The sequence below is a fragment of the Cyrtonyx montezumae genome, unplaced genomic scaffold (assembly GCF_038088225.1).
Source record: "Cyrtonyx montezumae isolate F1298 unplaced genomic scaffold, pur_monq_1.0 scaffold_0, whole genome shotgun sequence".
Lineage (NCBI taxonomy): Eukaryota > Metazoa > Chordata > Aves > Galliformes > Odontophoridae > Cyrtonyx > Cyrtonyx montezumae.
The window spans coordinates 21,728,526-21,746,347 of record NW_027071824.1 but is presented as its reverse complement, the minus strand read 5'-3'; the positions used below and the strand labels follow the sequence as shown (position 1 = coordinate 21,746,347).

At 42.0% G+C, this 17,822-nt stretch overlaps 1 protein-coding gene across 1 annotated transcript in view; it reads right to left on the bottom strand.

Moving 5' to 3' along the window:
* The window catches only part of PLD5 (phospholipase D family member 5), a 151,410-nt gene that overhangs the window by 15,287 nt on the left and 118,301 nt on the right, over nt 1-17,822 (bottom strand). The gene's annotated exons all lie outside the window — the stretch shown is intronic.

Sequence of the window (17,822 nt, the reverse complement as noted above, 5' to 3'; positions counted from 1 at the left end):
TGCTATAGAACCTCATCTAGAGGACTCCAGATTTCTGGATGCCAGTTTTGTCGCATGCAAAAACAGAGACAGTTAAGCGCTTTGGAAGCATCACTGTTCTCACATGTAAAGCATGAGGGAAAATAGCCCAAGCAAATAGAAGCAGTATGAGACAATTAAATGCCTTCACAGTCTTCGTACTCCATTTAAGTGAAGGCATGTCTTGTGATTATCCCTAAGTCTTGGTTTGGCGGAGATCTCATTAATTACACATACCCAGTACTTCTGCTGCTGCACTTATATATATTCCACCTACAAGTTACTTCTTGGATTCTGAAATCAAAGTGTAACGACACACTCTCTCTCCCTTTCATGGCTTTACACATTAGGCTCAGGAAAGCACTGCTGTGGGCACAAGTGCTATTGACCTCTCATTATCTGCATTTCACACTACTTCAGCCATCTTCAAAAACCAGGACGATCTGCATGTACCTGATGAACACAGCACGTAGGATAAATAATTAAAGGAGCAATGCTGTTTTTCTGCAAGCACTCTCTCTTGGAAGCATGTCCCAGAAGTCTTCCTGACATGATAAAGAAAACAAGGAGAATATGAGTTCTCCAGCATTCTCACACTTTCAGTGACAACAAATTCCTCACAGGTTTTATTCCCTCAGATGAGCTCAGGGCAGTCACACAGGGCAGTCCCTGATAGGAGCGTATCTTTTTGTAGAGCCTGTGTGAACTCTGAGACACACACGGTTATCTCAGAGATTGTTCCTACACAGTTCTGTCTGTGGATAAGTAGTGCTCTGCAAGAGGACTGGAAAAGAATAGAGGTGAACCTCTGCACCCTTCTGGTGGTGGAGGAGAAAACAGCAAATCCCAACATGGCAGTGTAAAAGAAACGCGATGGTTGGCAGTGTCTTCAAGTCCCTGAGTTGGAAGTGCCACATACATAAGAATATACAACTCTTAACAGCCTCATTCCCGAGTATTTACCGAATAGCTTTAGCTGCTGGAATGTTATCCAAAATTGCTATTGCCTAAATTTTAATATTACTACTAACTTTTTTCATTTAATTTGGAGAAAAATATGATATCCCTCCATTAACCTGCACAACCAGCAGTTTGTGGGTAGCTGAAAATCACGGACTGCTTGTTGCACTGCAGCCTCTTAATCATAAGCCAGTAAATTAATTTGGATGAGAAATACAAATTATTCCAAGCTGTGCCCAGCATCCAAGCCAGTCTGTTTGGAATAACATCTCTTGGTTTTTTTTTCTCCCCTGGGTGCCGCTATCTTTGAAGATGTTCATGTATTCAGTTTTAGGCTGTCTGCGACCTCTGTGCTCTGTTTGTCTCCAAACATTTTTAACTGTACATTATCTCTGTTTTCACTGAGTACTGCAAATGCTGCTCCCTTAATTGCCAGGCACGTCATCGCAGAGGACTTACTAATAATATTCAGTTACATGTATCTGCATAATACGACTTAATTGGCTTTTCATGGCTGTTAGTTGATTCTGACATAATTATGTGGTTACAGGTTTCCTTTCACTTTTGAGTCCCACTATTACTATCCCACTTTATCCCTTCTTAAGCACAAGGATAAAACAGTGACCAAACAGCATACTGAAGGCTGCCAGCCTTGCATCTGTGTGAGCAGCTCTCTTCAGAGAAGCGTGTCTCCTCCCTGCCTGCAAATTAAAGCATTGCTTCTCTGCCTCTGTGCTTCTTTACATATAGAGATGAGGAAGCAGCGTGGGTACCACCCATTTTTAGGGCCTACCTTGCATGCGTTCCGCAGTGCTCACCATGCCCAGCAGCAGGCCACACTCCCAGCCACTCCTTGCCTGGAGCTGCATTCACATCGCAGTAACAAACCCAGCTGTCCACAGCACTGCACTGTGCAGTTGCCTACTCTGGAGGCACATAACGATCAAAGCTTTCCCTTCTTTTGGAGTCACAGTAACTCTCCCCCAGGTTCTCTGGTACATGATACAGATCGGACTCCTCCTTTTCCTCTGGCACAGGAGTTACTCTCTTTTCCCAGCTGCCTGTTTTCATTAAGCAATCAAGTCACCTTGAAAGGAAAACAGCAAGAAAATGCACAGAAACCTCAGCCCCCTCCTTCCTTGTGGAACAGCCTTAAGTACATTTGGAGACCAAAAGGTTGTGCTTCTGCTTCAGAAGCATCTTCCACACAGAGCCTATTTTTACTCCCATACTGAGGTGATGGGACACTGTTTTTTTCCCAGTTAATCACAAAACCTATCATCCTGGAGGCACTTCAGAGAGTGGGCTGCAAGGATGCGCTGGTGACAGATTTTGTATGAAGTTGTATGTCATCTAGATAAGGGAAAAGATTTTCCCTTCAGTTTAAGACCGACTTTTCTTTTTCCTCAATAGACTCAGAGGAGAGGCAGAAAAAGCATTTATGTTGAAAGAATCAAAATCTGAGCTTTGCTCCCTGACTTGCAGTGACTGAAACCTGCAGCTAAGCACCATCCAAGATGTGCTGTGGTAAAATCCTCCAGGTCTGGAGCTCATATGGAAGGGGAAGTATTTCTTCACCCAAAGGCAGCTGACCAAGTAATGAAAACATCTGTGAAAAAAAAAAAAAAAGTGAAGAAGGTCTCAAGAATTCAAAATCTCAAGTCTAAGGAAGGTAAATCTGAAATGAAAGTCACAAATGTGAATGCATCCAAATGGAATTGAGATATTGAGATAGGAAAATCAGAAGAAAAGTTGCTTTTGCTATTTTAGATGATATTTTCAAAGCATATTTTGGCATCTCGGGACAGGGAATTTTGTGTCCTCTCTTTCCTTATTTAAGAGCCACGCTAAGTGCCCTTTTCAGAGAATGAAAAACTCAGGAGCAGGCTTTCCTTGTTCTCTCTTACACCATTTCCATATGCAAAGAGCAACTACTAAAGACTACCAAATCAACATTTGCCTTTCTTGCCATGAAGTGAATGGCTACAAAGATTAAAAGAAAAATGACAGTGCCCTGTATGATAATGGTCTAACTGTAGAGGACAATTAAGCTGCAAAAAGTAATAGAAAATGGCCTAATTAAAAAACCTGATTTTTATGACAAGAAGAAGAATAACTTAGTGAAATCTTGCTCACAGTCCAATCTACTAACAGAAATCTTTGCTCATTCCTTGCTCCTGCACATTTGTAGGTGTCACATACAAAATGAGGAAACAAGAAGTAATCTAAAACAAAATGGTTGTGGATCTGTAACACCTAAGTTCCATAAACTGAGAAATAGTGTTAGTAAGGTTTTTTAGAAACACTTGGATGATGGGGTTAGGGTGCACATTGTCTCCTCAGCCACAGTGCACAGACCAGACAGCGTGTTCTATATTTATCTTGCGATACACTCTAGGAAATGAACCCCCTGTGTAGGAAAGGTACTATCTGACCTACATAAGAACGGCACAATCTGGTTCACAGCTTGTAGTATCAGACCTGTGCAAGTGTAGCAGGAGGCTTTAGAAAATTCCTTTTTAATTTCTTAAAAAATAAAAACAAGTTTAATGAGTGCTCACTCTGGACGCTGATCACCCGACCCTGGGAATGCTGCGCAGCTCTCCTGAGGCGCTAGCTGCCATTTGCCTGGAAGCTCACGCAGCCTGCAGGCACCATCCATTGCCTGTGCTAGGGAAACATTGGAATGACTACAGGGAGTCTGTTGTTGGACCCTAAATTTACTCAGTAGACCATTACGCATAGGGCTGCATGTGTTTGCCTCCTGTCTGCCCTCTGTCGATGTTTGAAAATGTATTTCATTATCCTTTCAAGCCTGTGGGAGGTTTTAATGAGCAATTTCCAAATGTATGACTAGCAAAACCAGAATGACGACACCAGGGTAATGGAGTAACAAGTGTGATCTATCAGTTACTGGGGTTTGAAAGGTCCTAAGTTTTTTGAGTAGCTTCTAAAGAAAAATAACAGACAGTGCATTAATTACCACCACAGAACAGGCCATAAATATTTTCAGTGGTAAATTCACAATCTTCTCACAACGTGTGCTATAGACACTTGGTCAGCCTGCAGTCCAGACACAGGGTTCCTTGTCACTCGGTTGTCAGCCTCATCTGACCCCCCTCCCATCTCCCTCCTGTTTTCATCTGGCAGCAGTCAGCACTCAGTAAATCTCTCCAGTCACACACAGCATCACCCTACAGCTGCTTTTGTACTGCTGTTCTGCACCTCAGCAGCCTCGCCAAGAGGGACAGGAAGAACGTGCGCTGGGTGCCCTGCAGCCCTAGTGCGGGACAGCCATCCCCAGGGGAGGGAGAGGGGAGATTGAGAAAGGGAGAAGTGTTCCTTGGTATCGTGGTGTTTGACAGGGCTGTTGTAGCAGGCTTGGCTGTAGCGGGATTACAGGAGTAGTGCTCATCACAAATTCATTAGGTGTAAGAGACCCTGCTCAGGTGGCTGTCACTTTGATGCACAACCAAAGCGCAACCGGACTCTGAAGAGCTGCAGCGTTTCCTCGCTTGTCTCGCAAAACAAATGCGAGCATTAGAGCTCACCAAAATAGCAAAGCACAAACCTCAGCTAACACTTCACTGGAAGCTGCAGCCTACCCCAGTGCATCCAGAGCCAAAATACTCCCTCCATGCTTGGCTCTTAAAGGCTTCACAGTTCTGCTGTGTTTGAAATATGAGATAAAATTCAGTGAAATCTAAATCCAGCACAGCCCTGCTTCTGCTCCGAGTTCCACTTTTCCCTTCCATGAGAACCTGCAGTACTGTTGGGAAATACTAAATGGAAAAGATTAATTCAAATAATACAGAAACACTTCATTCTCAGGAAGCGAGTCAAACTGTGTGTCAGATAAGCCATCTGACTAAGTGCTTTGGACAATAAAAACTGTTGCAGGCAAAATAAACTTTCTTAGCTGAATTCTCTGTTACTTTGACAACATGATGATTGGTTAGGAATTCAAGCATTACGTGCTGTGATTAACCATTACAATGAACTTATTGCTTCTGTGTTCTGTGGGCAGTTTTACTGAATGATGGTATTCAGAAATGTATAGAACTACCCTGGAGAATGGTTGAGAGTTTATCACCTTGCAAGACTTGCTCGTAGGCTCCCCTGGTGCCTGGCCTACATCCCACCACCGTGTAGCTGATAGAGGAGTTCTCAGTTGTAGCACCTTGCCCTCTGGGACTCATTTTTCCTAGGTGGTTTCTTTAACAAAATATACTACGTAAAACAACAATAACGTTGGAAGGGTTAACGCTTTTACAGACCTACACAAGTTAAGACACTGAGTCACAGAGTCCCAGGCTCCTATAGGATTTGAGCACAAGTATGGTATTTAATTAGTACTGTGAACAGGATGTTCGAGTTTCTGCAGGATACATATTTACCTTAAAAATAATTGATGAACAATAAGAAAATCATGTAAGACATAAAAGTCAAGGGTTTATTCAAAGAAATATAGCTCAACTCCTAAAACCTGGGTAATAGAGAATTTGTTCAATTTTAGTACTCTTACTAGAGGAGCAAACCGGGGCTGACCTCTATCACTGTGGCACTGACAAGGGAATGTTTAAAATCTTTGCATGTGAAGAGTCTTTCCTCCCAGGCTCATGGTTTTTCAGAGACTGTTACAATACAGAAGAAAATTCTACTGAGATAGCTGAGGACAGTATAGGGCCCTAAAGACATTAAACCACCTACCTTTCTGTAGAAAGTTTCAGTAGCACTCAACTGAAGACAAAAAGCAAAATGCTGAATAGCTGTTGATTTGCTATGGAGAAACCACTGCACAGCTGGAAGAACTACAGATGTTGGGAAAAACCAAATGTCGTGCCAGTAAGCATGATTGCAGTACCTATGCACAAAGTAGGGTAACATTACAGAGGCATCTTTTCTAGTGTTTCTGCACCTTGACAACATTGTTTAGTTTAACGTACTGACACTGTATTAGAAGAATTCTACATAAGTAAATCTTTATTTTTTTTCTTACAGAATTAGCTTTCTATGTTTGTAGGATTTCATACATGCACCTACCAATAGCTCATCCCAGCTCCATGTTTTTGCTCCTAGTCAGTCCCAGCATTTTCTCCTCCCTGGTTGCTCACTTCAGTGACAAGCACTGGGCCCTCTGGCTCAGCCAGCACTTCTTTCATGGTTTTATATATGGTACTCAGCTCTTCAAATTGTTAAGTTACCTCGGTTGTTTCTTTTCACTGCTTTCAACCCTCTGTAAACACTGTTATCATCCAACGTTAAAGGTCAGTCATCTTGGTTTGAAGCAATTCAGAAATAATTGGCAGGCAAAATTTCTACTGACCTAGAAAAAAGTCCCTTCAATTTGACATCAAAGTACAATCTCAACCTAAGCTGGGAACTAGATACCATCACTGAAAATGGAAAACTGTCATTCAAGCCACCGTGCTGAAAATAAGCCTGAACACGTGACCGAGGAGAGATCACACAGATGATGCACAGGGCACACTGTGTTTGCATTGAACGTCGGTACAAAGCCGAGCCACGCTCTCACTGAACAACAGGAAGGGATATACAAGTGGACCAACTGTACTCTGCTAGAGTATAGCTGAATTGGCAGCCTCTATCAGTTTGCTGGTCTTTAATTCTCACCTCTAGAAAGTACATTTGACAGATTTCAGTCTGTGGTTCTCACAGATTAGAAGTGCCAGGGAAGCTACAACTTCATCTGTTATTTTTACTTCTATTTCCTAATGGTAAAAGGCTGCCACAATAGGGCAGATAATTCCAGAGCTGATAATTTGGTTCAGCATCTCATTTCTGCAGAAAGATATTGCTGCAGAGAAAGCTAGAAATGCCAATGAAGGGACTTACATCTCATGGCACGGTGTGAGAAAAGAGCGTTGTGGGGAAGAGGTAGCCACGTACCTTCAAAATAGAAAACAAGAAATCCCCTGTGTCCTTGGCACTTTAGGGAACAGCACCATCACAATCCTTGTGTTTCAGCTGTCTGCTCGATGGTATGGAAAAAATAATTTATTCAAAAATAAATGCATTTTTTCAAACAATACGAATACAGTTTGTTTAAACCACAGGCTGCGGTGATGTTCCCATGGAACCCAACACAGCACCGAGAGAGGAAGTTTGGGATTTATTACCTCCACTGCTGCTTTTCACTAACAGACTGAGCACAGTAACACATCACTGCCTGTCAGGGCAAGCCAGAAGGCAGAAGTGAATCAGTTAAAAATTTCCTGCTATAATCTCTATCAGCATAATTAATATCACTTGGCATAATCACAGCCTAATTTATCATTTTCAAATGACTTTTCAGTTTACAGTTTCATTACCCCCTCAAAGCGAGCACAAGTGTCTCTTCAGGGGAAAAGCAAACTAGAAATGGCAAGAAACCATTTCTCCGGAATCACATTTGATTTATTTCTTTACTGTAGGAAATCTAATTAATGTGAATTCTAACTTGGTTCCATTTATCTTTTCAAATGCAGTTTTTGTTCATTATATTAAAGAAAAGTGAAGGTGAGGAAGGAAAGGAGCACATCGTGCTGGCCATCATTTCACTGCTGACAAGATGCATCACATTTCAGTACGTGTGTCACTCATACAGAATCAAGCAGCTCACTACCTTACTGGAACCGTAGCAAAATTAAAGGGCGATCTGAAGGACCCTGCTAGCTTCTGGAAGGCCCTGGAATCTCCCTTACCACACACATGCGCATACATGCCGATGCCTCTTTCCGATGCATCACAGCCTGCATCACCCCCATGTCAGCCCTTATCTTGCATCCTCCTCACGCAGCTGGAAACCACAGTGTGAGCTCTGAGCATTTGTTCTCACCCTCAGTAATGCTGCAAGGGGCAGCCTCCCCACATCATCTACTGTACAGCACACAGGAGAGCACAAAGGACTGACCTCAGAATAAAGGCGCTATTTGTGCGTAAACCTCTTCTATCCAAGTACAGTTTCTGAGGGGTTTCCAGATTCATGAGCTCTGGGGAAACGCAGCAGCGCATAGCTGACTAATTGGGTGCATTATTTATAATGCTACCGACACACACAGTGGGTTTTCATTTTATAAACTGAACATGGGTTGGTGGCGGGCATGCTGTGGACGGAAACCGGGACAGTGCCACTGCATATGAATTACTGCTTTAACTCTTCAGCCTCGCCAGACTGCCTCATTGCAGGTAGTGAGGGCCAAAGGCTCTAATTAGTTTTTGAATCTTGATTAAATGAAGTGCCTAGGGACTTAAGGTAAGCTAGAAATCCAACCAACTTAGATAGGTAAAGTGATTTAGTAAAATATTACTTAGGCAGCCCCAGGATAACGGATAGCCTATACGAAAATGTGTTTCAGAAACCCATGCTTACTCTCTGTTCCTCTTCTTTTGAGTAGTAGGTTTCTGGCTTCTTCAACATGGAAGCAATCACTTCTGTCAAGATGTGGTCCTGCTGTATTCTCCAATGAAGAAAACTTGGCGTTAAACTAGTATATTATATTCCTCTGAGAACTTAAGAATTGGTGCCATTTCTATCTGCAGTATTGAGTAGTGATCACTAACTTTATAGGAAAAGGAAAGAAACATCTGAAAACATACTAGGAAATATGTTATTCAAATGGAGCGTTAACACTCTCTTTCAATCTGAAAAAAGGAAAATAATATTTTTCTCTTATGATTTCTGCTTAAACTGAGTTCTTTGTTAAGGCACATAGAAAAGTATCAGCCACAAAGATGATGAAAGATATTTTCAGTACGCTGTGTTAATAAGCTTAATGTACATCAGGAAACTGTCAGGTATGTCATGGTGCATATATACATGGTGTATATTTTCTATACCCACGTGGCAGAGCTACGTACAAAATGATCTCCCCAGTCATAGAAATCTACCATGTATTAACTTCAAGGGAAATGCCTACTAGTCATTGCATCGATGGCAGATCTTTGATCGCCTAACAAAGGAATCCTCCACCTGAAATTTTCTCAGGATACATCTCACATTTCTGTTGGTGTGTGCTGCCTCCACATACGTCTTCATCAAACAGTGAATAAGTTTGCCACTGAGCACTTCCATACAAATGTCGATGATTTCACTGCTTTGGAGACTTCTGTTTACTTGGCAAGGTTAATAAAGGTGAATATGAGATGACTTTCAAACCAGGCTAAAGCATTGTCTTCACATGCATTAAAATGCATATGAAGACAGTGTCAAAATCTGAAGTGGTTTAGAGGTGCTGTTAATGCTGCACGTTCATATGGAAGGAATGCTTTGTCAGAATCTGTTTGGTTCTGCTCGATGGCTTGTGTCTATAGAAGGATGAGTTTTTATACTGAACTGCACACTCATTCCTCTCAGAGAATGACTGAAATGATTGTCCTTCCTTGCCATACTCATGGAGATTTATAGCCTTGTCTTTCAGCCTGATTTACTGTGCATCTTTTTCACAGAACAATATTGAATCGTTTTCCTTGAAAGGGCTCCATTGCTGAAGAGGGAGATGACTGGGCTGCTGCACCAGGGAACTTTTAGGAGCTGAGGCAATTCTGAATGAAGATATTTATCTAGAAGGGAACTGTCTGTGCAGTATCAAAGTACGTATGCGTGGATGGAACCACTGACATATTGGGAATATGCTGTCATGATTATTTTAATGCTGTTATTTTAATTGTTTAGTTGAACAAGAGTGATCTGATGGGTTATGCTAATAGCTGAATTCCTCTGAGAGGAATCTGCCTCCATTCATTCACATTACTGACCAAGATTAGTTGTCAGCACGTTCTTGTGGGAGATGACAGAACAGGCTGTGGTGCATTACCTCCTCCATGGAGACTCAGTTGGGTTTTAATGATCAAGTTCTCTTTCGGCTCAACATAAATGATGCAGCATTTACAGCCCTTTCTTCCACCCATCTCAGTTTACCTATTGAAGACTCCACCACCATTCCAGTGCAGAAATCCCACAGCCTCCTAGCACGGTACCTGCAGTAATGCACATCACCATCTCAGCACGTCTTACTATTTCAGGGTTTCTTAATTAGCACAGGACAAATGAAACCAGAGGATTCACTTCTGTAAATGTATTTGGTTGGAGGATCAAAAAACTGGAGGCAAGCTCAGTTTTGGACACTATCTTCTGCTGTTTACTGCATGCAGCTCTGAACAGGCTTGCTTGGACAGCACCCTCACCACTGACTTTTACTTTTTATAATTCTGTTATTTTAAAATGTAGAGATTACATGGCAAGTATTAAAAAGCAAGCAAACAATTATGAGAAACAATCATTCTAATTTTCTTTTGATTTTTCTTTGGACTCTGCTGATGCTCTTAATGAATATCCTGTGCTGCCTTGGAAAGAAATGGCTGTTCAAATGGGATGTTCCATCATTTTGTTCTGTGGACTTATTATTTATCAATTTAACCAATTTATTATTGATTACTCCAGTGGTAGGTGAACCTCTTCTATAGAACTTTCCCAACAAATGAAAAAAAAATGATGATAAAAAATAGATAACTGATTTCAAAGGTCTGAGAGAATGATGAGCACATTCTTTGAGTCAACAGAAATCAAATCAAACTGTGCAGCAAGGTGGAGTTTGCCCTGTCTTACACTCAGTGCATGGTGCAGATGGTACCTGTGAGAATGGAGCACGGCATTAAGAGAACTGTGCTGACAGGGAGCACCTTCCTAACACGCTGCAGATGGGGATCAGCTCTGCATCTTAAGAAACCAGCAAAGCTGGTATGTCATGGGAAGGCTTCTTGGCTTTAAGCACAAGGAGAATACACAGCCTTAGGCTGTTTTCATTCACTTGATCACAAAAACAGAAATCACAGCAACAAGGAGGAACCAAAAGCACTGCCAGGCAGCAACAGAAAGCACAGTGCACAAATATAGCAGTCACAATATCCATATTCCTATCCAGCTTTAATGAGTCTCCTGTCTGCTTACAGCATGCTGCAGTGCAAGGGAGAGACAGAACAGCCCATTTGCTTCACTGAGATTTGTTTGTAAATACTGAATGGTCAGATAAGAAATTCCAAGCTGAGTAAGCGTGATGGGGAAACGTTGACTTTCCTCATCTACCGAATGTGACAGAAAAAAGAGGTCAGTGTCAGTTAAAGAACAAAATAAAATGCCAGACTTCCAAAAATACAAACTCTGCACTGTGACAAAGGCATGCTGTGTTCTGTGTGTTACCAGGAGCAGCAGATCTCCTGCCACACACTCTCCAAAGTAAAATAAAGGAAGAAAGGAAAAAAGAAGAGTTGATATTTTGGAGAAACAGTACTCATCAAACAGATTTGGTTAAAGAGAAGGACCTTGGCCAGAAGCTCTGAGCTAAAATAGTACATAAAACTTTCAGGCATCTTCTGACAGAGAAGCTGTAATAACAGTGCAGCACAGTTAAGATAATCCAGTTTGCTTTATATACTGTGTGAACTAAAAGCGCAAAAAAGGTATTTCATTGTCAGTGCAGCTGTGTAACATCTACTCACATATGTTTGCTTCATATCTTGACTCATCCACGTACGCTTCAAGATCTAGGTTACATTTCTATCTTTAATATGGGCTACTTTTGGAAATAATGCTACCAAAGCGGATCAGAGTAGCAGCAGGGGTATTTCCAGGATTGGATCACAGAGTGAATAACACAAACTTTGCAGAAGCAGATATTCTCTGCCAAATGTGAGGGGTAATATGAAATGTGAATTTAGATGGAGCTTACGGGTAGTCTGCTGCATCTACTTTCAGCATAACATTTACCTGTCGGAGCTTGCTCGAACTTTGCTGGATAATGAAGTTGCAGAAGCTGTTCTAAGTTGTTCAACACTTGAGACTGTGCTCAGTGTACTAATAGCACTATGGGACAGTAAGAAAATGAAGCAAATTATTAGAAGACGACAGTCGGGATTGGCAATGGTCTAAAACGCACATGATGGATGTAACTGTAGTTCATACAAGAACAGTGCTCTGTCAGAGGAAACACAATGTAACATTTGCTTGAGTGAAAAGATGCAATTCCATTAAATGTCAGACACAGTATCTTATCTCAAAAGGCCCAGATGCACTGTTACGTAACTTTCAGAGGCTAATTCAGATAAAAGTTAAAAAAAATACCACTGACCGATGACTGCATGCTTCCTGCTCTGTGCAGTTCTGTAAAGATAAGATGCAACCATCATTAATAGAAATTGCAAACGTGCAGATCCTGCCTCAGTGATCAGTTTGTGCTAGAGCTGTGCTAGAGCAAGATTTCTGGAAAGCAGTAACAAATGAGATCATCGTGATGTACTTTGAAGCGTAGAGAAGTTCAATACTTACACTGTTGTTATGGGATGACACAAATAAATAGAAACTACAGTTTCTAAGGATGCAGTTTGAGGGAATAATTATTCCTCTTACCTGAGAGGAAAAATTAAAGGCCCTATAGGCTGTATTTGCTCCCAGGAGCATTAAGGAGCATCCTGATTTTTAGAGAATCTTGGTTAAGATCTGTATAAAGGATCAGGCCCAGCCAGCATGGGTTCATGAAACACTGGTCCACCCCGACCGACCTCATCTCTGTTGACATAGTGTGTCTAGACTTTAGCAAACCTTTGGTGCTGTCTCCCACAGTACTGTCCCAGAGAAGCTGGCAGCCAGGGGTTGAACAGGTACAGTCTTTGCTGGGTAAGGAAGGGGCTGGAGGGCTGGGCCCAGGGAGCGGGGGCAGATGGAGCTACATCCAGCTGGCGACCGGTCACGAGTGGTGTTCCCCAGGGGTTGGTGTTGGGGTCTGTCCCGTTTATTATCTTTCTTGGTGATTTAGATGAAGGCATTGAGTGCACTCATTAAATTTGCAGATGACACCAAGATCTGCCCGGAGGAAGAGGACCTTACAGAGGGATCAGAACAAGTTGGACTGATGGGCTGAAGTTCAGCAAGACCAAGCTGTGACAGAAATAGTCCTTCACATCTAATTGGGATGAGACTTTTGAATAAAGGACTGGATGGATTGCATCTCATTCATTTTACTCCTTGAGCAATCAGAGTACTGCTCCACCAATATTCCCACAAGCCCAGATTGCCCCAAACTGCCATTAGATGCAGTTCTTGATACATGAGTCACCATGGTCTTCCAATTTTTGTCATCGCAAAGAGATGAGAAGAAAAAGAGGCTAGGCTTTATCAGAGTCCATTTGTCACAGACGACAAGAGGAGGAGAAGGTGGTAGAGAAGTACTGTACTTACTGCTTGTGCCTCCTTTTTTCCATGCTACAGAGGAGAAGACCTCAAAAATAAGTGCTCCTGAACTTGTCCTGCTCAAGCCTTCGTACAGCTGAGTCCAAAGCCTGCTTCACATTAAGACAGAATACGGGCTTGCAATTTTTGCTTAAAATTTACACAGGAAAAATGTAGGGTTCTTAATTTCAGAAAAAATCAGATTCCAGTATACTTTCACTGTAAGTATGCACTAAATTATTCACGTTTTCCATAAAAAGCGTAACTTTATCTACTCTAGCTACAGATGCTTAATAAACCTTTTCAGAATAATTAAGTCAGCTCTCTGTCATTTCACACAGGTAACTTGACTGTTGATTTGAATGAATTATTAACAGAATCAATGAATTAAGGGACTTATTTGTAATTATTTAAATGTAACTGATAATTCATAATCGCTACAACTCTTTTGTACTTTAGAAAATATTTTGGCCCTCTTGTGCAATTTAATATCTCAAAGGCACTGAATAAAGACCCAGCTCCACAGAGAGAATAGGTCACTGTTTGTGTCTGAATAGTGCTGGGACAGTTCATCTTATTTTCTGATCAGCTTCGATTACGCAGATATAATCATCAGTTTCTAACTTAGAACCCCAAAGGAGAAGAAGAGCATTGAGAGAGAGAGCAAATGACCACCGACAAAATACTGGGGTTTGTCTAAGAACCGATACAGAAGTCAGCTTTGCTGACTGTTTTGTGGGCACACTGCCTTGCTTGACCACCTTGTGCTGCCTTCCATCCCCTCCTGGAGGTGGCTGCTGGCCTGGGATGCTGGAACAGAAAGTTGGGGCCATCCCTGCTTTGTGGCTGCTCCCAGTCACGCCTCCCCATTGTTACCATCCAAATTCCATGGTTCATCACCAGCCTCCATCTCCTCACAGATCCCTGATCTCCAGGATCTTCTCCCACTTCTAGAATCCTTTATCCAGCCAAGAACTTAACCTTATTTTCAGGCCCACTTATTTTTTCTCCCCAAGACTGTTTCTTCCCAACACCCCTACATTTTCTGGCACACAAAGACTCACTTCTTGCCTCAGTCTATGCAGTTTGTGTGCTGAAGTACAACACAGGAGCAGCCTCCCAGCTGATGGTCCTGTCCTCAGTCTGCTCAGACTCTGGAGCACTCTGGCTGCACGTTTAGTGCAGGTGCTCACAACCAGTCTACCAGTACAGGGAAGGAACAAGCAGCAGGCTTCTTGAGAGCTCAGAAGCTCACATGTGGACATAACTGCACACATGACTTGGCTTACCCACCACCTGTTAGAAGCTGCAATTTGAGCTGCTGTTGGTCTATAGAATGAGTAGTTAATATTAGCCTGATTCCACTTCCAGAGAGACAACAGAATTAATTTTTACTTGTTTCAATAATTTTCCATAATAGATTTTCCAAGAGCTGATTATCACACGTAAATACGTTGTTCTGAAATGGTACAGCTAACCCATTACAGTTTGCCCACTGGGTTCAGTTATTCATGTGTGAATAATAAAACTTTTCCAAAAACGCTGTTAGCGTGAAGAGCTTCAGAAGTGTATTTTGAGCTGATCAACACTTCTGTTTGTATTACAAACATGCTCCTTTAGAGAATTAAGGAGCAAAAAGCATTTTCAGGTTTTGCTGGGTTTATTTGAGGAAAGCACGGAACAAATGAAATGTTTTCTGTTAGCTCTTGCTCTGCATTGCTGTTATGGATGACAATGTATTTAGGTACATGAATAAGGTACCTGGCCCAGTAACCATGAAGTAGAATATGGCACCATCACCCCTTTTATTGTTACTAGTGCAAATCATGGGCAGCAACTGATGGAGTAAATCTATGCTATTTTAAGCCCTTAACCATATTTAGCTGACTAACAATAGACTTCTGTTTGTCATTGCCCTAAACACATCGTTATGTGGGCTGCAGCCGTGGCCCAAAGATGTTGCTCAGCTTGTTCGAAGGTTGCAAGACTTAACTTCTTAGGTGAGAGCCTGGGAACACTGGGGAGATGCTTCACCAGCTGCAGCAATTAACAGACGTGTCAGTGAAGCACAAGATGGCAGGTGTACAGATGGCCACAGAGATTTCTCATATCAGATATCAAGTTCCAAATGGGATTTAAATTTTTTTCTTTAGAATTTACCTCTCCTGGTGTCCCTCCTAAATCACACTGCAAAGGGCAGATGGCACCACAAGGAAGGAGTGAGTGCCTTTATACAGTTCTCCCAGGTTTGCCAGCCTGATGTAAGACTCGTTTATAGCTCTTGCACCATTTTATCAGTTTAAAAAATTTACAAGAATCTAGATGAGTGAAAAGACTATTTTACTGCTACAGTTCTAAAAGGAGAGCAGAAAACTTTCAAAGGAACCATCAGCAGCAGCGTAATGGTTTATATTCCTGCTCAAGAAAGAATGGTTCAGTGGAGCAACATTTACAAGAACACTCAACTACAAAAAACAAAATGCAGAAAAAGCAACAAGACAGAATGACATGCTCAGTGTTTGAAATGCATTTTCAACAGCTCCAAGGGCTGTAGAAGGTATACTTTCCAGTCAGACAGAATACTGCAATTAAGAATTCTTGTACTGCAATAAAGAAAAACAACAACAGGAGCTTACTGACGACACAAACTTTGCAGAGCTTTTAGTGCTTTAGTTAAGCACATAAATGATGGTACAAAGCAGAGTCTGAGCAGGAAGAGGAAGGGACTTCCTTAGCCCTTGGCTCCCAGTCCTCACCCACCAGCTCCCATTGCAACCTCCACACCGCACCCCCAGAATTTGTCTCTTGGCAGAAACTCATTTCTCAGGCTCAGCCCCCAGCCTCTTGTTCCAGCTGTGCTCAATAACCTCACTTGTATTTTCCTAGCACACCATCATACAATTTCTTTCTTCAGATTTCCCTGGGATCATTGTTATTCAGCATCTTCCTTCCTTCCTTCCTGCACCTCCCCACTCTCATTCCCTTGCAGTGACAGCCTCCTGCAGGTTCCTCATCCCCCCAGCTGGCTTTCTGTCTTGCTGCTGCTCTCTTCTGAGCATCCAGTCCAAACCCACATCCATCAGGTCCAGACCAATCCAGCCAACCACTTACCTTCTCCTTTCTGGTGCAATCTATTCCCATTAAACCTCTGCAGTTCAGTGATACTCCAGAACTGTCTGGGTCTAGCAGTGTCCCCGAGCACACAAAACATAACCACACAAAAGTTCAGGGAATGAAGTGTGACAGACAGGAAAGGACTTCCTGAAGAATTACTGTTAGCACATCAACAAATGGCAAACTCTGAACAGATGATGTGATTGAGGAGCACTTGGCACACATTGCCAACAGCAGTAGTAGATACATCCCTGACAAAACCCAGACCTGTCCAATGAAAAGACCATTCCATTTCAAATAAGATGACATTCATTTTCATAAATTCCTTTTTTCAGAACGGCTAAAAACTGTTTTTCTCTTGCCTGCGGGGTTTGATTTCAGGCAAAAGCAGATTGCTGGCACAGATCATTTCAGCCAATATGATCACAGTTTTGGAAAACTTGCAGCTCACTCAGAACACAATTTTATATGGAAAATGCTGAGCAAACTCAGTACTGGCCTGTGCTATCAGTTCTGTCTGTAATGACAAAGCTCAGATTCAGGCAAGTATTAAAACTGAAATGACAGAAGCACAAGGATATGCGCAACTACAGATACGTTATATGCTATAGGTAATATATACACAACACATGAAAATCTCTCCCAGAAGTAGAAAAACTGCTTCTAAAGGAAACACTATCACTGCTGCTTGTCAGTGATGGAAAGTCAGGAAAATGGCAGCAAAACGTAGCCAGCTTCACGTGACATCCATTTCTAGTGTCCAGCTTATAAATGCTGAGAAGAATTCTCCGCAACTGTTGTGAAAGGAATCTGTCACCTTTGTACATGTCAATCCTGATGCTGGATTCAGAGGAGCTGATGGAAGTTAAATAATTATTTCAGCTTTAGATTCAGATTCACAAGAAAAGAATAATGCTGTAACAGATGGGGGGAGAACAACAATGTGATCAAGTTATATCTACTCCAGTAACCTTGCTTAAATATTCTGTTGTGCTGAGATGTGTGACATTACAGAACAGAGTATTTAACAAGTGTTGCTACATTCTAGCAAGAAGAAAAAGGGTAAAGGCTGTGGGATTATAGCCCAGCGTGACTATTTGCCAGCGTACAAAACTTGCTCATGCCTGGACAGCTGTGGAGCTGTCGTTTCAGTGTGTTTCTTTGAACTGAGGTTTTAAAATCAGAGTGGAGTCAGGCTCCATTCCCAGCTCTGCTGCAGATTACCTGCGCAACCCCTGGCTTGTAAACTTGCTCTGAATACAGATGCAGTCACACATGCTGCCTGAGCACACGGTGCCTCCCAGGGAAAAGCAGATTTGCCAGAGGAAGGAGATGGTGGAGATCTTGTGCAGTACATTTCATTTCTGATGGCACAAAAATGTTAATGCACAGCTCCTGTTTGAGATGTTCAGGTCTTCAAATAGTTACACTCCTCTATGGCTATAAAAAAAATCAATCTAGAACAGTTCATTTGCTACAGTTCAATGTATGCAATTCTACATTAAAC